Raw genomic sequence first — 18,472 nt, 5'->3', positions numbered from 1 at the left:
TCTTCAACATGGATCAGTGGCCGTTCTTTTTCTCGTTTTCTGAAAAAGGTATTCTTGCATTTAAATTATGACATAGTATAAAGTTTTCTTCTTTTTCTTCATGGTTATAGTATAAAGTCCTTAACCTGTACAGACACATCCTAGCAAACATATAAAAAACCAGAATAACAAAGAGCACCCTAAAACAACTAGTAAAATACTATGACCTTCAGAGCTTTGTGTCATCATACCAGAACGGTGTGAGGAGAACCCTGCAACACAATAAGCTGCATCCATACCCAAGTAGGTCATCATCTTCAACCATGGCATAATCACCGCCATGCTGCTCCCCCATGTCTTCCGTGAGGCGTCAAAAAAATAAGGGCACATATGCATCCAACACGCTTGCACCAGTCTTCATCATTTGTGGCTTTGAATACCGTTATATGTGCTCCTTCCAGATGGAAGAGAACTAGGATCCGGTCCCAGCTTCGCGGCTAGGCCAACCGCCTGGGCAAAGCAGGACATCCCTCCAGCAGCAGCACAAAGACGGAGGAAGAACAATAACAGAAAATCATACTGACGAGGAAGAAGAATCTCCGTCTCCACACAACCACCACACATCCGAGTACCGAACCAGCCAGTGTCGATCGATCTCCAGACACCATAGCCCGCAACCTTGACAACATCCGGGGATCCCCCACCATGTTGGCTCCTAGACAAAGACAAGAGTTCCGTCTGGCCGTGAACGAAGCCCGAGAGAACTTATTCAGACGTGACGCCGCCACGACGACCTCGACAACAACTAAGAACACACTAGACACAGAGATCCGAGGTTCCCCCTCCCTCTCGTCGCTGGAGCGGCTGGCTGAGGGAGAGAAAACCAGCGCCGGTGGCGCACAAAGGGACCCGCTCGCCTTGAGATTGCCTAGCTAACCCTAAGCTCCCTTCGAAGTGTTACATCAGTCTGGTCGTTCATAATACCCTAGTTCAGCTCTAAATGAGGAATGTTAGGAGTCAAGATGTCTGCCACGTCAGTCAACGGCTAAGAACACACTGGACACACAGATCCAAGGTTCCCCCTCTCTCCCGCCGTCAGAGCGGCTAGCAGAGGGAGAGAGAACCAGCGTCGACGGCGCACAAAGGGACCCGCTTGCCTTGAGATTGCCTGGCTAACCCTAAGCCCCACTCGAAGCGTTACATCAGTCCGGTCGTTCGTAATGCCCTAGTTCAACTCTAAATGAGGAATGTTAGGAGTCAAGATTTTTGCCATGTTAGTCATTTTTTAGTTGGAATTTGTTGTAGTTTATTCAAATCTCGGCAAACTCTGAAGCTACCATAGAGCCAATACACTCCGGTGGCACATGGAGCCAAGTTTTACAAAGTTTCTTGGTGCAACCTTTGAAGGAGATATGCCCTAGAGGCAATAATAAAGTTGTTATTTTATATTTCCTTATTCATGATAAAGGTTTATTATTCATGCTAGAATTGTATTGATTGGAAACTTAAATACATAAACAAATATTGTGTCTCTGGTAAGTCTCTACTAGACTAGCTCGTTGATCAAAGATGGTTATGGTTTCCTAACCATAGACATGTGTTGTCATTTGATAACGGGATCACGTCATTAGGAGAATGATGTGATGGACTAGACCCAGCCGTTAGCTTAGAATATTGATCGTTCAGTTTTATTGCTATAGCTTTTTCATGTCAAATACATATTCCTTCGACTATGAGATTATGCAACTCGCGAATACTGGAGGAATACCTTGTGTGCTACCAAACATCACAACGTAACTGTGTGATCATAAAGATGTACTACAGGTATCTCCGAAGGTGTTTGTTGAGTTGGCATAGATCGAGATTAGGATTTGTCACTCCGAGTATCGGAGAGGTATCTCTGGGCCCTCTTGGTAATACACATCATAAGCTTGCAAGCAAATGCTACTTCTTGAGCTTGCGTTGGTTTTTCCCTTGAAGAGGAAATGGTGATGCAACAAAGTAGAGATAAGTATTTCCCTCAGTTAAAGAACCAAGGTATCAATCCAGTAGGAGAATAACGCACAAATCACCAATACCTGCACAAACAATCAAACAACTTGCACCCAACGATAAAAGGGGTTGTCAATCCCTTCACGATCACTTGAAAAAGTGAGATCCGATAGAGATAGATAAAACTAAACAAAAGATAAAGTAAATATTTTTGGGTTTTTTGGTTTATAGATCTGAAAGTAAAAGATTACAAAATAGTAGATTGAAAACTAATATGATGGAAAATAGACTCGGGGCCATAGGTTTCACTAGAGGCTTCTTTCAAGATAGCAAATATGTAGGATCGAAAGTATGTCTAGAGGGGGGTGATTAGACTACTTGACCAAATAAAAATCTAGCATTTTCCCAATTTTAAGTCTTGGCAGATTTTAGCAACTTAGCACAAACAAGTAATCAACCTACACATGCAATTCTAAGAGTATAGCAGCGGAATGTAAAACAATTGCATATGAAGGTAAAGGAAGGAGTTTGGAGGGAGCAAACGCAATGTAGACACAGAGATTTTTGGCGTGGTTCCGATAGGTGGTGCTATCGTACATCCACGTTGATGGAGACTTCAGCCCACGATGGGTAATGGTTGCGCGAGTCCACGGAGGGCTCCACCCACGAAGGGTCCACGAAGAAGCAACCTTGTCTATCCCACCATGGCTATCGCCCATGAAGGACTTGCTTCACTAGGGTAGATCTTCACGAAGTAGGTGATCTCCTTCCCCGTACAAACTCCTTGGTTCAACTCCACAATCTTGACGGAGGCTCCCAAGTGGCACTTAACCAATCTAGGAGACACCACTCTCCAAAAGGTAATAGATGGTGTGTTGATGATGAACTCCTTGCTCTTGTGCTTCAAATGATAGTCTCCTCAACACTCAACTCTCTCTCATAGGATTTGATTTGGTAGAAATACGATTTGAGTGGAAAGCAACTTGAGGAAGGCTAGAGATCAAGATTTATGTGGTATGAATGGAATATCTTGACCTCAACACAAGTGTAGGTGGTTCTCTCTCAGAAAATGTATGTTGGAAGTGTAGGCATATTCTGATGACTCTCTCCACGCATGAAGAGTGGGTGGAGGAGTATATATAGCCTTCACACAAAATCTAACCATTACACACAAATCACCAAACTCGGTGGGACCGAATCATATAACTTGGTCAGACCGATTTAGTTCTAAATGTGAACGTTAGGATTTTTAGTGGGACCGATATGTCAACTCGGTGGGACCGATTCCATTATGGTTAGGGCATAACGTAATCTCGGTGAGACCGATTACACAAACTCAGTGGGACCAATTTTGGTAATAGGCAAACAGAGAGTTGGTCAGGCAAACTTGGTGGGACCGATTCGCTCATCTCGGTTAGACCGAAACGTTACGAAGGGGAAACAGAGAGTTTGCATTGCAATCTCAATGGGACCGATCGCTCATCTCGGTTGGACTGAAACGTTACGAAGGGAAACAGAGAGTTTGCAATTCCATCTCGGTGAGACCGAGATCCCTATCGGTGAGACCGAAGTGACTAGGGTTTCTGGCAGTAGCTATGTCAAGTGAACTCGGTGGCGCCAGATAGAAGATTTCGGTGGGGCCGAGTTTGACTTTTGGTTTGGGACATATGTGGATATGGGAAAGTAGTTGAGGGATTTTGGAGCATATCACTAAGCATTTTGAGCAAGCAACTCATTAAGCAACACCTCACCCCCTTTTAATAATATTGGCTTTTCTTATGGACTCAATATGATCTTGGATCACTAAAAGTAAAATGTAGAGTCTTGTGCTTTGAGCTTGAGCCAATCTTTTGTCCTTAGTATTTTGAGGGGTCCACTTTCTAATCCATGCCACGCCAATCATTGAGTTTTCCTGAAATATTTATCTTCAAGTAGCATTAGCTCAATGAGCTATATGTTGTTAGGAATTACCAAACCCACCCAGGGATAGTTGCACTTTTAATCTCCCCCTTTTTGGTAATTGATGACAACATATAGATCAAATCTTCGACAAATGATTATAAGATTGAAAAACATCGTCGCTTTGAGAAGTATGTGATAAGCAAAAGCTCCCCCTAAATTTGTGCATTATTTAAAATTTGCTTTTGAATGCAAATGCACAATCAATTAGGATCATGGGTTACTCTTCCATGTCACATACATCTTGGTGAAGCACTCAAAATGATAGAAATTAGAAGCATGCACTCATCACCAAGCAAGTGAATGATCATATATGGAATATAAAGGATAGCATCATTCAACCAAACATTAATGTAGCATATGATCAACCACATGATCACATAAGTATCTCACAAGGACATAAGGACATAAAGTATCTCACACAAGCACACAAAAAGTTCAACCAAAAGAAAGAGAGATAAAAGCAAGACACTCTCTCTCGTAGCCTATGATCTATACATATTTCTCCCCTTTGGCAACAAGTTACCGAAATGTTTGAAAATGCATAGTGCTATACATCTCTCGGGCTTGGTCTTCGGGAGGTGGTGTAGATAGAACTCCAAGGATGAAGGCTTCCGACGATGTAGTTGGAGCTGATGGAGTGGGTGCTGTAGGTGGCACTGGAGCTGTAGCTGCTGGTGCTGACACTGAAGCTCTGGCATCTGAGACTGGCACTACAGCAGACCTTGGACCTCGTGGCACACGCTGAAAAGCATCAGTGGTTGCTTTTCCTTTCCTCTCCTCTGCTTCCTCCTGAAGCTGCTCAACTGCAGTCTGAATCTCAGTCACCTTCAGATCAAGATCATAGAATTTTGTCTCCACAATCCTCTCCAGGCTCTCCTGATTCTGAGTCAGGGTGGCCAAGCCCTTCTCAATCCTTAGTGTAGCTTGAATCAGATAGCCTAACTGATATTGCTTGCTCTTCAGGAAGACTCGAGATGCCTCTTCAACACTTGGCATCTGGGCAGCTTTCTCAGCATTTTCCTTGGCTCTCTTCTCCTAGACTTGAGCTAATGATGGTTCCTCCTCATTCATCACAATAGTGTTGTCTTCAAACTCAAGATATAGAGGTAGATGATCCTTGCCCAGCAAGTAAGTCCCTATGCCCATCTTAGAGTTGATGAGCTCCTGAATATGTGGAGCATATCCACAACTCCTTGTTTGATCAGCAGCAGTCCTCTTGATCATTTCGACAACAAAACTCATAACTTTGAACTTCTGGGGAACATAAAAAATTTGCAGCATGTTGATGGAGTGTCCTCGGATCATCTTGTGATCTCCTGACTTGGGTAGCAATGTGTGCCTTAAGATCCAGTTAATCGTAGGCAGACCAGACAACAAGAAATGCACATATCCAAGCTTGTGAGTTTCCAAAGCCTTATCGGGGATCTCCTTGTACATGTTTGCCAATGAGTTGTGGTCTTTCTTCTTGGTGGCATACACATCCAAGTCATCTTCATGTTCTTTGGGGGCATTGATTAGCTTGGCCCATTCTTCAAGTGTGGACTGGTACCTAGTACCCTCAGACATCCAAACTATCCTTCCATCTGGATAGAAGTGGGCAGTGGAGTAAAACTGCATGATCAACTCATCATTTCACTTGGTGAGCTTTTGTCCAACGAATTCATCAACTCCACAAGCCTTAAAGCTGTCATACACTCCAGGGAAGTGATCTTCATTTTCCCGGATGAACTCCTGCTACCTCTTGAGCTTGCGTTGGTTTTCCCCGAAGAGGAGAGGATGATGCAGCAGAGTAGCGTAAGTATTTCCCTCGGTTTTTGAGAACCAAGGTATCAATCCAGTAGGAGGCCACGCTCAAGTCCCTCGTACCTGCACAAAATGATAGCTACTCACAACCAACGCGATTAGGGGTTGTCAATCCCTTCACGGTCACTTAGGAGAGTGAGATCTGATAGATAGTATTCTTGAATACCAAGCATGTTATTATTAAGAAAATTACCATGCTATTAAGACTCTCAAAATAATTTAAGTGAAGCATGAGATATCAATAGTTTCTTTAAAACAAATCCACCACCGTGCTCTAAAAGATCTAAGTGAAGCACGTAGAGCAAAATTATAACGCTCAAAAGATATAAGTGAAGCACATAGAGCAAAACTACATAGCTCAAAAGATATAAGTGAAGCACATAGAGTATTCTATCAAATTCTAATTCATGTATGGCTCTCTCAAAAGGTGTGTACAGCAAGGATGATTGTGGCACACTAGCAAACAAAGACACAAATAATACAAGACGCTCCAAGCAAAACACATATCATGTTGGTGAATAAAAATATAGCTCCAAGTAAATTACCGATGGAAGTAGACGAAAGAGGGGATGCCTTCCGGGGCATCCCCAAGATTTGACTTTTTGGTGTCCTTGGATTATCTTGGGGGTGCCATGGGCATCCCCAATCTTAGGCTATTGCCACTCCTTGTTCCATAATCCATCAAAAGAATTCACCCAAAACTTGAAAACTTCACAACACAAAACTCAATAGAAATCTCGTGAGCTCCGTTAGAGAAAGAAAACAAAAGACCACTTCAAGGTACTGTAATGAACTCATTCTTTATTTATATTGGTGTTAAACCTACTGTATTCCAACTTCTCTATGGATTATAAACTATTTTACTAGCCATAGATTCATCAAAATAAGCAAACAACACACGAAAAACAGAATCTGTCAAAAACAGAACGGTCTGTAGTAATCTGTAACTAACGCAAACTTCTGGAACTCCAAAAAATCTACCAAAATTGGACGACCTAGACAATTTGTTTATTGATCAGCAGCAATTGGAATCAGTATTTTATCACATTCTGATGATTTTTAATAATTCGGGCACTGAACACAAAGTTTCTAGAAATTACAGCAAGATCAAATAACTATCATTCAAGAAGATCCAATAGGTCTAACTTCGCACAACACTAATTAAAACATAAAACCACATCCAAACAGAAGGTAGATGGGTTATTTATTCCCTAACATAAGAAAAACACAAAAAACTAAAAATAAAATTGGGTTGCCTCCCAACAAGCGTTATCGTTTAACACCCCTAGCTAGGCATAAAAGCGAGGATAGATCTAGGTATTGCCATCTTTGGTAGGCAATCCATAAGTGTCTCTCATGATAGTTTCATATGGCAATTTTATTTTCTTTCTAGGAAAGTGTTCCATGCCCTTTTTTAATGGAAATTGAAATCTAATATTCCCTTCCTTCATATCAATAATCGCACCAACCGTTCTAAGGAAAGGTCTACCAAGAATAATAGGGCAAGAAGGATTGCAATCTATGTCAAGAACAATGAAATCTACGGGCACATAATTTCTATTTGCAACAATAAGAACATAATTAATTCTTCCCATAGGTTTCTTAATAGTGGAATCCGCAAGATGCAAGTTTAGAGAGCAATCATCAAAATCGCGGAAATCTAGCAAATCACACAAAGTTTTGGGGATAGTGGAAACACTAGCACCCAAATCACTCAAAGCATAAAACTCATGATTTTTAATTTTAATTTTAATAGTTGGCTCCCACTCATCATAGAGTTTTCTAGGGATAGAAACTTTTAACTCAAGCTTTTCTTCATAAGATTGCATCAAGGCATCAACAATATGTTCGGTAAAGGCTTTCTTTTGACTATAAGCATGTGGAGAATTTAGCACGGATTGCAACAAGGAAATACAATCAATTAAAGAGAAACTTTCATAATTAAATTCCTTGAAATCCAATATAGTGGGTTTAGCAACATCTAGATTTTTATTTCTTTCAATCCCACTTTAATCAATTTCATCATAAAGATCTAAATACTCCGAATTTTTAGAACGCCTTCTAGGTAAAGGAAGATCATATTCAGTTTCATCAAGATTCATATTGCATAACAAAGATTTGATAGGGGACACATCAATAACTTTTAGATCTTCATCTTGATTTTCATAGGAATTGGAAGAACACGCTTTAATAAAGGCATCTTTGGAAGCACGCATCCTAGCGGTTCTTTCCTTGCACTCGTCAATGGAAATTCTCATGGCTTTGAGAGACTCATCGATATCATGCTTGGGAGGAATAGATCTAAGCTTTAAAGAATCAATCTCAAGAGAAATTCTATCAACATTCCTAGCCAAATCATCAACTTTAAGTAATTTCTCTTCAAGCAAAGCATTCAAATTCTTTTGTGAATTCATAAACTCTTTAACACTATTCTCAAATTCATAGGGCATCTTATTATGATTTCCATAAGAGTTGTTGTAGGAATTTCCATAATTATTAGAAGGGTTACTAGGATAAGGCCTAGGATTAAAATTCCCTCTATACGCGTTATTACCAAAATTATTCCTACCAACAAAATTCACACCCATAGATTCATTGTTATTCTCAATCAAAGTAGACAAAGGCATATCATTAGGATCAGAAGAAACACTCTTAGTAGCAAATAATTTCATAAGTTCATCCATCTTTCCACTCAAAACATTGATTTCTTCTATCGCATGCACTTTTTTTATTAGAAGATCTTTCAGTATGCCATTGAGAATAATTAACCATAATATTATCTAGGAGTTTAGTAGCATCTCCTAAAGTGATTTCCATAAAAGTGCCTCCCGCGGCTGAATCTAAAAGATTTCTAGAAGCAAAATTCAATCCGACATAAATTTTTTGTATAATCACCCACAAATTTAAACCATGAGTAGGGCAATTACGTATCATTAATTTCATTCTCTCCCAACTTGTGCAACATGTTCATGATCAAGTTGCTTAAAATTCATAATATTGTTTCTAAGAGAGATGATCTTAGCGGGAGGAAAATACTTAGAGATAAAAGCATCTTTGCACTTGTTCCAAGAATCAATACTATTTTTAGGCAAAGACGAAAACCAAGCTTTAGCACGATCTCTAAGCGAAAAAGGAAATAGCTTCAATTTAACAACATCATTATCGACATCTTTTTTCTTTTGCATATCACATAAATCAACGAAGCTATTCAGATGAGTAGCGGCATCTTCACTAGGAAGGCCGGCAAATTGATCTTTCATAACAAGATTCAACAAGGCAGTATTGATTTCACAAGATTCAGTATTGGCAAGAGGAGCAAGAGGAGTGCTAAGGAAATCATTATTATTGGTATTGGTGAAGTCACACAATTTGGTAGTATCTTGAGCCATCGCGACAAACAAGCAATCCAACACACGAGCAAACAAAAGGCAAGCGAGGAAAAGGCAAACGGAGAAAGGAGGAGGGGAAGGAGAAGGAGAAAGAGAGGGCAAATAAAACGACAAGGGTGAAGTGGGGGAGAGGAAAACAAGAGGCAAATGGCAACTAATGTAATGCGAGAGATAGGGATTGTGATGGGTACTTGGTATGTTGACTTTTTGCGTAGACTCCCCGGCAACGGCGCCAGAAATTCTTCTTGCTACCTCTTGAGCTTGCGTTGGTTTTCCCCGAAGAGGAGAGGATGATGCAGCAGAGTAGCATAAGTATTTCCCTCAGTTTTTGAGAACCAAGGTATCAATCCAGTAGGAGGCCATGCTCAAGTCCCTCGTACCTGCACAAAATGATAGCTACTCGCAACCAACGCGATTAGGGGTTGTCAATCCCTTCACGGTCACTTACGAGAGTGAGATCTGATAGATAGTATTTTTGGTATTTTTGGTATAGAGATGCAAAGTGAAAAGTAAAAGGCAAAGTAAAAAAGCAAAGCAAGATTAAAGTGATGGAGATTGATATGATGAGAATAGACCCGGGGGCCATAGGTTTCACTAGTGGCTTCTCTCAAGAGCATAAGTATTCTACGATGGGTGAACAAATTACTGTTGAGCAATTGACAGAATTGGGCATAGTTATGAGAATATCTAGGCATGATCATGTATATAGGCATCACGTCCGTGACAAGTAGACCGAAACGATTCTGCATCTACTACTATTACTCCACTCATCGACCGCTATCCAGCATGCATCTAGAGTATTAAGTTAAAAACAGAGTAACGCTTTAAGCAAGATGACATGATGTAGAGAGATATTCATGCAATATGAAATAAACCCCATCTTGTTATCCTTGATGGCAACGATACAATATGTGCCTTGCTGCCCCTTCTGTCACTGGGAAAGGACACCGCAAGATCGAACCCAAAGCTAAGCACTTCTCCCATGGCAAGAAAAACCAATCTAGTAGGCCAAACCAAACTGATAATTCAAAGAGACTTGCAAAGATAACCAATCATACATAAAAGAATTCAGAGAAGATTCAAATATTATTCATAGATAGACTTGATCATAAACCCATAATTCATCGGTCTCAACAAACACACCGCAAAAAAGAAGAAGATTACATCGAATAGATCTCCACGAGAGAGGGGGAGAACTTTGTATTGAGATCCAAAAAGAGAGAAGAAGCCATCTAGCTACTAACTATGGACCCGAAGGTCTGAGGCAAACTACTCACACTTCATCGGAGAGGCTATGATGATGTAGAAGCCCTCCGTGATGACGGCCCTCTCCGGCAGAGCTCCGGAACAGGCCCCAAGATGGTATCTCATGGATACAGAAAGTTGTGGTGGTGGAATTAGGTTTTTGGCTCCGTCTCTGTTCGTTTGGGGGTATGTAGGTATATATAGGAGGAAGAAGTACGTCGGTGGAGCTTCGGTGGGCCCATGAGGGTGGGGGCGCGCCTGGGGGTATAGGGCGCGCCCTCCTACCGCGTGCCCACCTCGAAGCTTCCTTGGCGTAGGGTCCAAGTCTCCTAGGTCATATTCGGTGAGAAAATCACGTTCCCGAAGGTTTCATTCCGTTTGGACTCCGTTTGATATTCCGTTTCTTCGAAACACTAAAATAGGCAAAAAACAGCAATTCTGGGCTAGGCCTCCGGTTAATAGGTTAGTCCCAAAAATAATATAAAAGTGGGAAATAAAGCCCAATATAGTCCAAAATAGTAGATAATATAGCATGGAGCAATCAAAAATTATAGATACATTGGAGACGTATCAACTCCAGTCCACCCATTTCATGTCACACACTATGGGCTTCTTGTCAAGAAAAATTGTCTCATAGAAATCTTGTTGTTCCTTTGTATGGAACATGTAGTCAACTGCAGTCCTCCTCCTAACAGCATAGGGATCAAACTGTCTCCACAACCTCAATCATGCATCTTTCCTGATGTGCATATCCTCAACGACTGGATGAGCATAATTGTGGTCAGGAATTTTGGGCTTCAACTTCCTCAAAACAAGAGAATCATCTTCTTCTTCTTTAGCTTCAGGCACTGGGACCTTGTTCTTCTCCTCAGCAGGTATACTCCTGGTGTTCCTCTTGGGCTTTGGGGATTTTTGAGCAGCAGTCTTGGGAGCAGATTTGGGCTTAGATGGAGCAGCCCCTAATTTGATAGCATCTCCCATAAGCTTTTGAGACTTGGGTGCTGGTGCAGCATCCTCTTCCTCCCCCTCTTCTTCTGAATCTCTCATAATGGAGGATCTACCAAGTACTCTGGCAGTGGTCTTCTTGACCCTTTCTTTTCTCTTCTTTCCTTCTCCAGCAGCCTCTTCAGTTGGCTTGGAGGTTTCAGCAGTTGAGGCTCTAACTTTTAAGGTTGGCACCCTCTTGGCAGGGGCCTTCTTGTGCAAGCCAGGCTTAGTTGATGCAACTGTGCCATACTCTTTCTTCAGCACCTTCTTCTTGGAGCTGACTTCCTCCTCAACAGCCACATAATCCTCATCTTTAGAATCTGAGGTTTTCTTCTTCCTTGTTCTGGTGGCTGCCTTGGGCAAGTTGCTTGGTGTGCTCCTGCTGCCATCATCAGAAGTGCTAGAGGGACTAGTGCCCTCACTCAATTGTACCTGTTCCTCTGACTTGTTCTGGCTGTCGCTCTGGTCAGACATTTATGCAAACTTTCGGACAACAGACCCTGTGAATAGATATGGATGAGGTAGAGTGGATGAGCATCACAAAGTGCAGAGTTTTTGCAAAAAGAATGACTTAAAAACTTAGTTTCAGTTCTTCATAGAAAGCATTTCGGAGCTACCGATTTGTAAACTCGGTGACACCGAAGCAGCTTTTGGAATCTAAACTAGTGAACTCGGTCAGACCGAGTCACAGTTCGGTGGCACCGAGACTGCTAGGGTTTCACAAAGAATCGAACTCGGTCACACCATTTGCAGTTTTTGGTCAGACCGAAAGTGCAATTGCAATGGCCTAAGCCAAATTGGTGAGACTGATTTCTACAATTCGGTCGGTCCGAGATGAGTCCGGCGGAGACCTAACCTTAAATTTTCAAATCAAACCTGACCTAAGGGATGTTTTCTTTGGATAGATTGATTGCATACATGATCATGATCATGGCAAAGTAATGTGCTACGAATCGGAGTTAAAGGAATAGCAAAAAAGATCGAACTCATACCCTAATTCGGCGGAGTTTGCTACGGTGGCAATGGAGGGGCAGAAATCCGTTGACGGCAACAGAAACCAGCAGCAGGAGGTCCCTGGCGGCGAGAGGATGATCCGAAGACCCGAGGTGGCAGAGCAGGACATGCGCGAGCTGAGAGGTTTTGAAGGAATTTCCAAAATCTCACCCATGGGTATATATATCCTGACCCTGTCGGTGTGACCAAGTGGAACAACTTGGTGGCACTGGGATGCAGAATCGCAAGCGGTTGCTACAACTCGGTGTGACCGAAAAGTTCTAATCGGTTGCACCGAGATTAAAAACCTAGATCAACTTAGTGATCTCGGTGTGACCGAAATGGATGACTCGGTCATACCGAAATGCACAAAGAGGTTTTGGAAGTTTAAGTCTATGACGAATCGGGGACTCCAAGTGCTCCTCACACAGAGTGGTTCGATTCTGACTTGATCAAACTTTGTGATGTAGCATGAATAGAGTTTGAGACGAGAAAAGCATAGATAGCTAGAGGGAGTTCCTAGGCATTCTTGTCCATCCATTTGGCAGAAGAGAAAAAGCCAAACAATTAAGGCAACAAATGGATGTCCTCGAAGGAGTAAAATATGCAACCAACATGCTCACAAAATAAGATGGCAAATGAATTATGTGACAGAGCATGCGCAATCACTCTAGCATATATCAAGCAATTTGGCGATGACTAGGTCATCTATATATGAGTATATTGACTTAGGAGTCAAATGAGAACATTTGATCGTAGGTCATACTCATCATTTAAGCACAAGTGGGGTTTCCACTTTTACATAAAGCATTGTTGTGTTCACACCATTAGAGTTGCTTTAGCTCAATTGATTAGAGTAAAGCTCCCCCTAGATGTGATATCCCCCCTAAGAGGGATGAACTAACCTTGGGTTTTGTCATTGATGACTTCATGTAGGTGTTGAAGATGTAGATGCTCAATGTTGATGTAGATATTTTGGAGCAATCCTTTGGAGTGAGTTGAACTTTCAATACCTACACGGGTTAGTCCCACACGGAACAAACAAGGATATCCATAGACATAGAGTGATGTTCACATAGGATGATGTCCATGAATGCATTAGGTTACCTTGTCCCTTGTCTTACCAACAAGAGGGTTTGTGACTCCTTGAACTAGTGCAAGATATGGAAGTTGTTTGCACTTGTCCTCGCCAAAATGATATGAGTGAGGTATGTTGGCGGAGTCACCCTCAAGAACTCTCTAGTCCTTCATCTTAGGGATCCACACCATCTTGATGGGAATCCTTGGAGTTGTAGTCGTACTTGATGAAGTAGAACTTGATGTAGTCTTGGGAACCCACTTGACCAAGGATTTGGGAGCTTCCTCAAATGCATCAATCTCCTCTTGAAGCTTGTCCTTGCCTTTGGAAATTGCTACGATGATTCCTTGCACTTGGGGATTATCAAGCTCTTTTCTGGCGCCGTTGCCGGGGAGCAATAGCGTCGGGTTGATATTCTCGTGTATGCTTGTTTTCTTCACTAAGTAGATTTTGTTTTTCCTTTTTGTTTCTGTTTAGTTGTGGGTGAAACATACAATTTTTTTAAAAGAATGAAAATGCTAAAAAAATATTATTACTTGCCTCTCATGCCTAAAAAGTTTTTCAAAAAGAGAAGTGATTGGAAAGTTATGCATTGAAGAAGTGAGGGTCGACCTTGAGCACTTGTGTTCATGCTCACGGAAACAATGTAGAATTTTTCATGGAAATTTCTCTTTAAATAATTATCCCATTATATATATCCATTGTATTATAAAAATAATGTGCCAAGCTTTGGTTTTAGGATGATTAGATTGCTTGTTTACTATGTGCAGAACAAAAACAGAAACTTTGGCTTTAGCGCGTGAATTTACATTTTTTACTGGAAAGTCAAATGGGTCTGAAACTTTTTGCACATTACTTCTGTATAAATTATTCAAATTTTCAAATTTATTTCATAATTTTTGGAGTTACATAAGTTTACTAAACCTTCATATTACTACAGACTGTCCTGTTTTAGACAGATTCTGTTTTTCTTGTGTTGTTTGCTTATTTTGATGAATCCATGGGTAGTATCGGGGGTATGAACCATGGTGAAGTTGGAATACAGTAGATATAGTTCTAATATGAAATCGGAATGAGTTTGCAACAGTACCTAAAGGTAGTGATTTGCTTTATTATACTAACGGATCTCACAAAGTTTTTGTTGAGGTTTTTTGTGGATGAAGTGTTCGAAGAACGAGGAGTTACCGATGTGAGAAGAATAAAGAGAGGCAAGAGCTCAAGATTGGGGATGCCCAAGGCACCCCAAGTAAATATTCTAAGGATACTCAAGCATCTAAGCTTGGGGATGCCCCGGTTGGCATCCCATCTTTCTTCTTCAACAATTATCGGTATACCTCGGTTTTTGTTTCATTCACATTATTTGTGTCCTTTGTTTTTTTTGTTCTTCCTTTATGAACCATGCTAGTATGAGATAGCCCTTAATTGATTTATAGAATTCTTGCTTCATGTGCTTCACTTATATCTTTTAAGTATGATCTTATAGAATTGCTCTTTGTGCTTCACTTAAATCTTTTGAGTATGGTTTTATAGAATGCTTCGTGTGCTTCACTTATACATTTTGAGCTTGGACATTGGTTAGTTTATATTAATTGTAGAAATCTCCATGAACTTCACTTATATATTTTGGAGTATGAATAATACTATCATCTAAAGCGGGTTTGGAAGAGTGTCAACTCTAGGAACTAGTGATCCCGTTATTCCGAATGAGAAGAATTTTGCTTATGTGGAGAGTAGAAAAAATTCTATGCTTGTAGATCATGAAAAGAATGCTTTATGTGATGGCTATATTGTTGAAATCATTCATGATGCTACTGAAAATTATTATTAGGGAGGAATACATGCTTGTAGGAGTGCAATAATATCAAGTTTTTCTCTCTATGTGCTTAAAGTTTTGAAGTTATACTTGTTTTTCCTTCCTATGCTAGTTGATTCTTGTTCCCATAAATTGTGTACTCACAAAATCCCTAGGCATAGGAAGTGGGTTAGGTTTAAATGTTCTAGTAATCTTCTTCATGATGCTCTCTTTATGTTCAAGTCTTATCTTTCATGTGAGCATCATTGAAATCATCATGCCTAGCTAAAAGGCATTAAAGAAAAGCGCTTGTTGGGAGACAACCCAATATTTAACCTTACTGTTTTTGTGTGTTTACATGATTAAGCTATTGTATTAATCATGTTTTATAGCTTTTGTTTCAATAAAGTGCCAAGTAAGACCTTTGGGAAGACTTGGGTGAAAGTTAATGTGATCTTGCTGTAAAAAACAGAAACTTTGCGCTCACGAGATTAGCTGCCATTTTTTTACAGAAGAGTGATTTGGTGCTGATTCTTTTTGCAGAAGATTAATAGACAAATTCCTCACGTCCACAAATTTATTTCATAATTTTTTGAGTAGAATAAGTATGGTTAGTGTTCAGATCATTACAGACTGTTCTGTTTCTGACAGATTCTGTTTTCATTGCATAGTTTGCTTGTTTTCTAGTTTCTATGACTTATATTCCTCAATATAAATTATAGAAATGATATGGTACAGTAGGCATTGTGTGAGAACAATTACTATCTTTGTATTTGACAGTACCAAGGTGAATGGTTTACTCTTTATCATACTAACCTATCTCAGGAAGTTCCGTTAAGTTTTGTGTAATTGAAGTTTTCAAGCTTTGGGTGAGATATCGATATGAGGAGAATAAGGAGTGGAAAGACCCTAAGCTTGGGGATGCCTATAACGCCCTCGATGCGGCTATATCTTCCACGTGTCGAAGCACGACTTAGAGCATAACCGCATTGAAAGCAATGTCGCAAGTGAGGTAATCTTCGCAAACAACCCATGTAATACAATAGGGGAAAAGATACATAGTTGGCTTACAATCGCCACTTCACACAAATACATGAATAAAGCATTACATCAACCAAATACAATCAAGGTCCAACTACGGAACCAAAATAAAAGAAGGACCCCAAATGCGACAAGGTCCCCGATCGACCCCAACTGGGCTCCACTACTGATCAGCTAGAACGAAACAACACAAAGGACAAGATCTTCATCGAGCTCCTCCTGAGCTTGGTTGTGTCATCTGCGCGGACTCATCGGCACCTGCAAGCTGGTTTTTGAAGTAATCCGTGAGCCATGAGGACTCAACAATCTCGCACCCTCGCGATCAAGACTATTTAAGCTTATAGGAAGGTTAAAAGGTATGAGGTGGGCTGCAGCAAGCGACTAGCATATATGGTGGCTAAACATACGCAAATGAGAGCGAGAAGAGAAGGCAAAGCACGATCGATAAACTATGATCAAGAAGTGATCCTAGAACAACCTACGTCAAGCATAACTCCAACACCGTGTTCACTTCCCGGACTCCGCCGGAAAGAGACCATCATGGTTACACACGCAGTTGATGCATTTTAATTAAGGTCAACTTCAGGTTTTCTACAACCGGACATTAACAAATTCCCATCTGCCCATAACCGCGGGCACGGCTTTCGAAAGTTCAAATCCCTGCAGGGGTGTCCCAACTTAGCCCATCACAAGCTCTCACGGTCAACGAAGGATATTCCTTCTAGCGGGAAGACCCGATCAGAATTGGAATCCCGGTTACAAGACATTTCGACAATGATAAAACAAATCCAGCAACACCGCCCGAATGTGCCGACAAATCCCGATAGGAGCTTCACATATCTCATTCTCAGGGCACACTCAGATTGTCTAAACTTCCGGTAGGCCAGCCCAGAGTTGCCCCTGGTGGTCACGGGCGGCTGACGAGGTGGACCAACACTCAGAGGAGCACTGGCCCCGGGGGGGGGGGGGTTAAAATAATGATGACCCTCAGGAGCGCAACTCCCAAGGGAAAAAGGCTAGGTGGCGAATGGTAAAACCAATGTTGGGCATTGCTGGAGGAGTTTTATTCAAGGCGAACTGTCAAGGGGTTCCCATTATTACCCAACCGCGTAAGGAACGCAAAATCCGGGAACATAACACCGATATGACGGAAACTAGGGCGGCAAGAGTGGAACAAAACACCAGGCATAAGGCCGAGCCTTCCACCCTTTACCAAGTATATAGATGCATTAATTAAATACGAGGTATTGTGATATCCCAACAAGTAAACATATCCCAACAAGGAACAACATCTCCATGTTCCAACAAGGAACAAACTTCAATCTTCACCTGCAACTAACAACACTATAAGAGGGGCTGAGCAAAGCGGTAACATAGCCAAACAACGGTTTGCTAGGACAAGGTGGGTTAGAGGCTTGGTTCGACAATATAGGAGGCATGAAGCAAGTGGTAGGTATCGCAGCAAAGGCGTAGCAAAAGAGCGAGCAACTAGCAAGCAAAGATAGAAGTGATTTCGAGGGTATGATCATCTTGCCTGAAATCCCGCAAGGAAGAAGAAAGAGTCCATGAAGAAGACAAACGGACGTAGACGAACGGGTCCTCACAATCACGACGTTACCGGAACCAACCCGAAGAAGCAAACACCGGAAAAGAAGCAAACAACATAGTAAACAACCAACACATGAACATGATATGATATGCGGGATGTGGTATGCGATGCATATGCATGATTTGACAAGGAATGATTGAACCTGGCCTCAACTTGGAAATCCAAGTGTGCCAATAGAAAGGTGAGGTGATTTCGGTTGAAATCGATATGAAGAACACCGGAATCGGAGACACGGTTTGGAAATGGCAAGCAATACAAATATGGCACCGGTCTGCGATATACAACAAGTAGCCATCCAAATGCAACAAGCTTAACATGCTACAACACCCAAACATGGCAACAAAATACATGGCAGGGATCCATTCATGAAGCTTAACAAAAGATGAACACTGAGCTACGGCCAAATCATCCATTAACAGGTTCAAACAAGCATGGCAAAAGTGCAATTGGTAAACAGATTTCGGACTTAGTGAATTTAACACAAGCCTGGAATTTTAGATCAGGTAGCACACTTTGGAGCAAGAAAACTATATGCTACAGGAACTTAACATGGCAAAGTAAAGCATGGCGTGGAGCTACTCAAAGAGCTTAACAAAAGTCCC

Source organism: Triticum urartu, chromosome 2 (assembly GCF_003073215.2).
Source record: "Triticum urartu cultivar G1812 chromosome 2, Tu2.1, whole genome shotgun sequence".
NCBI lineage: Eukaryota > Viridiplantae > Streptophyta > Magnoliopsida > Poales > Poaceae > Triticum > Triticum urartu.
The sequence above is the reverse complement of the archived record's forward strand: the minus strand, read 5'-3'. Positions refer to the sequence as shown.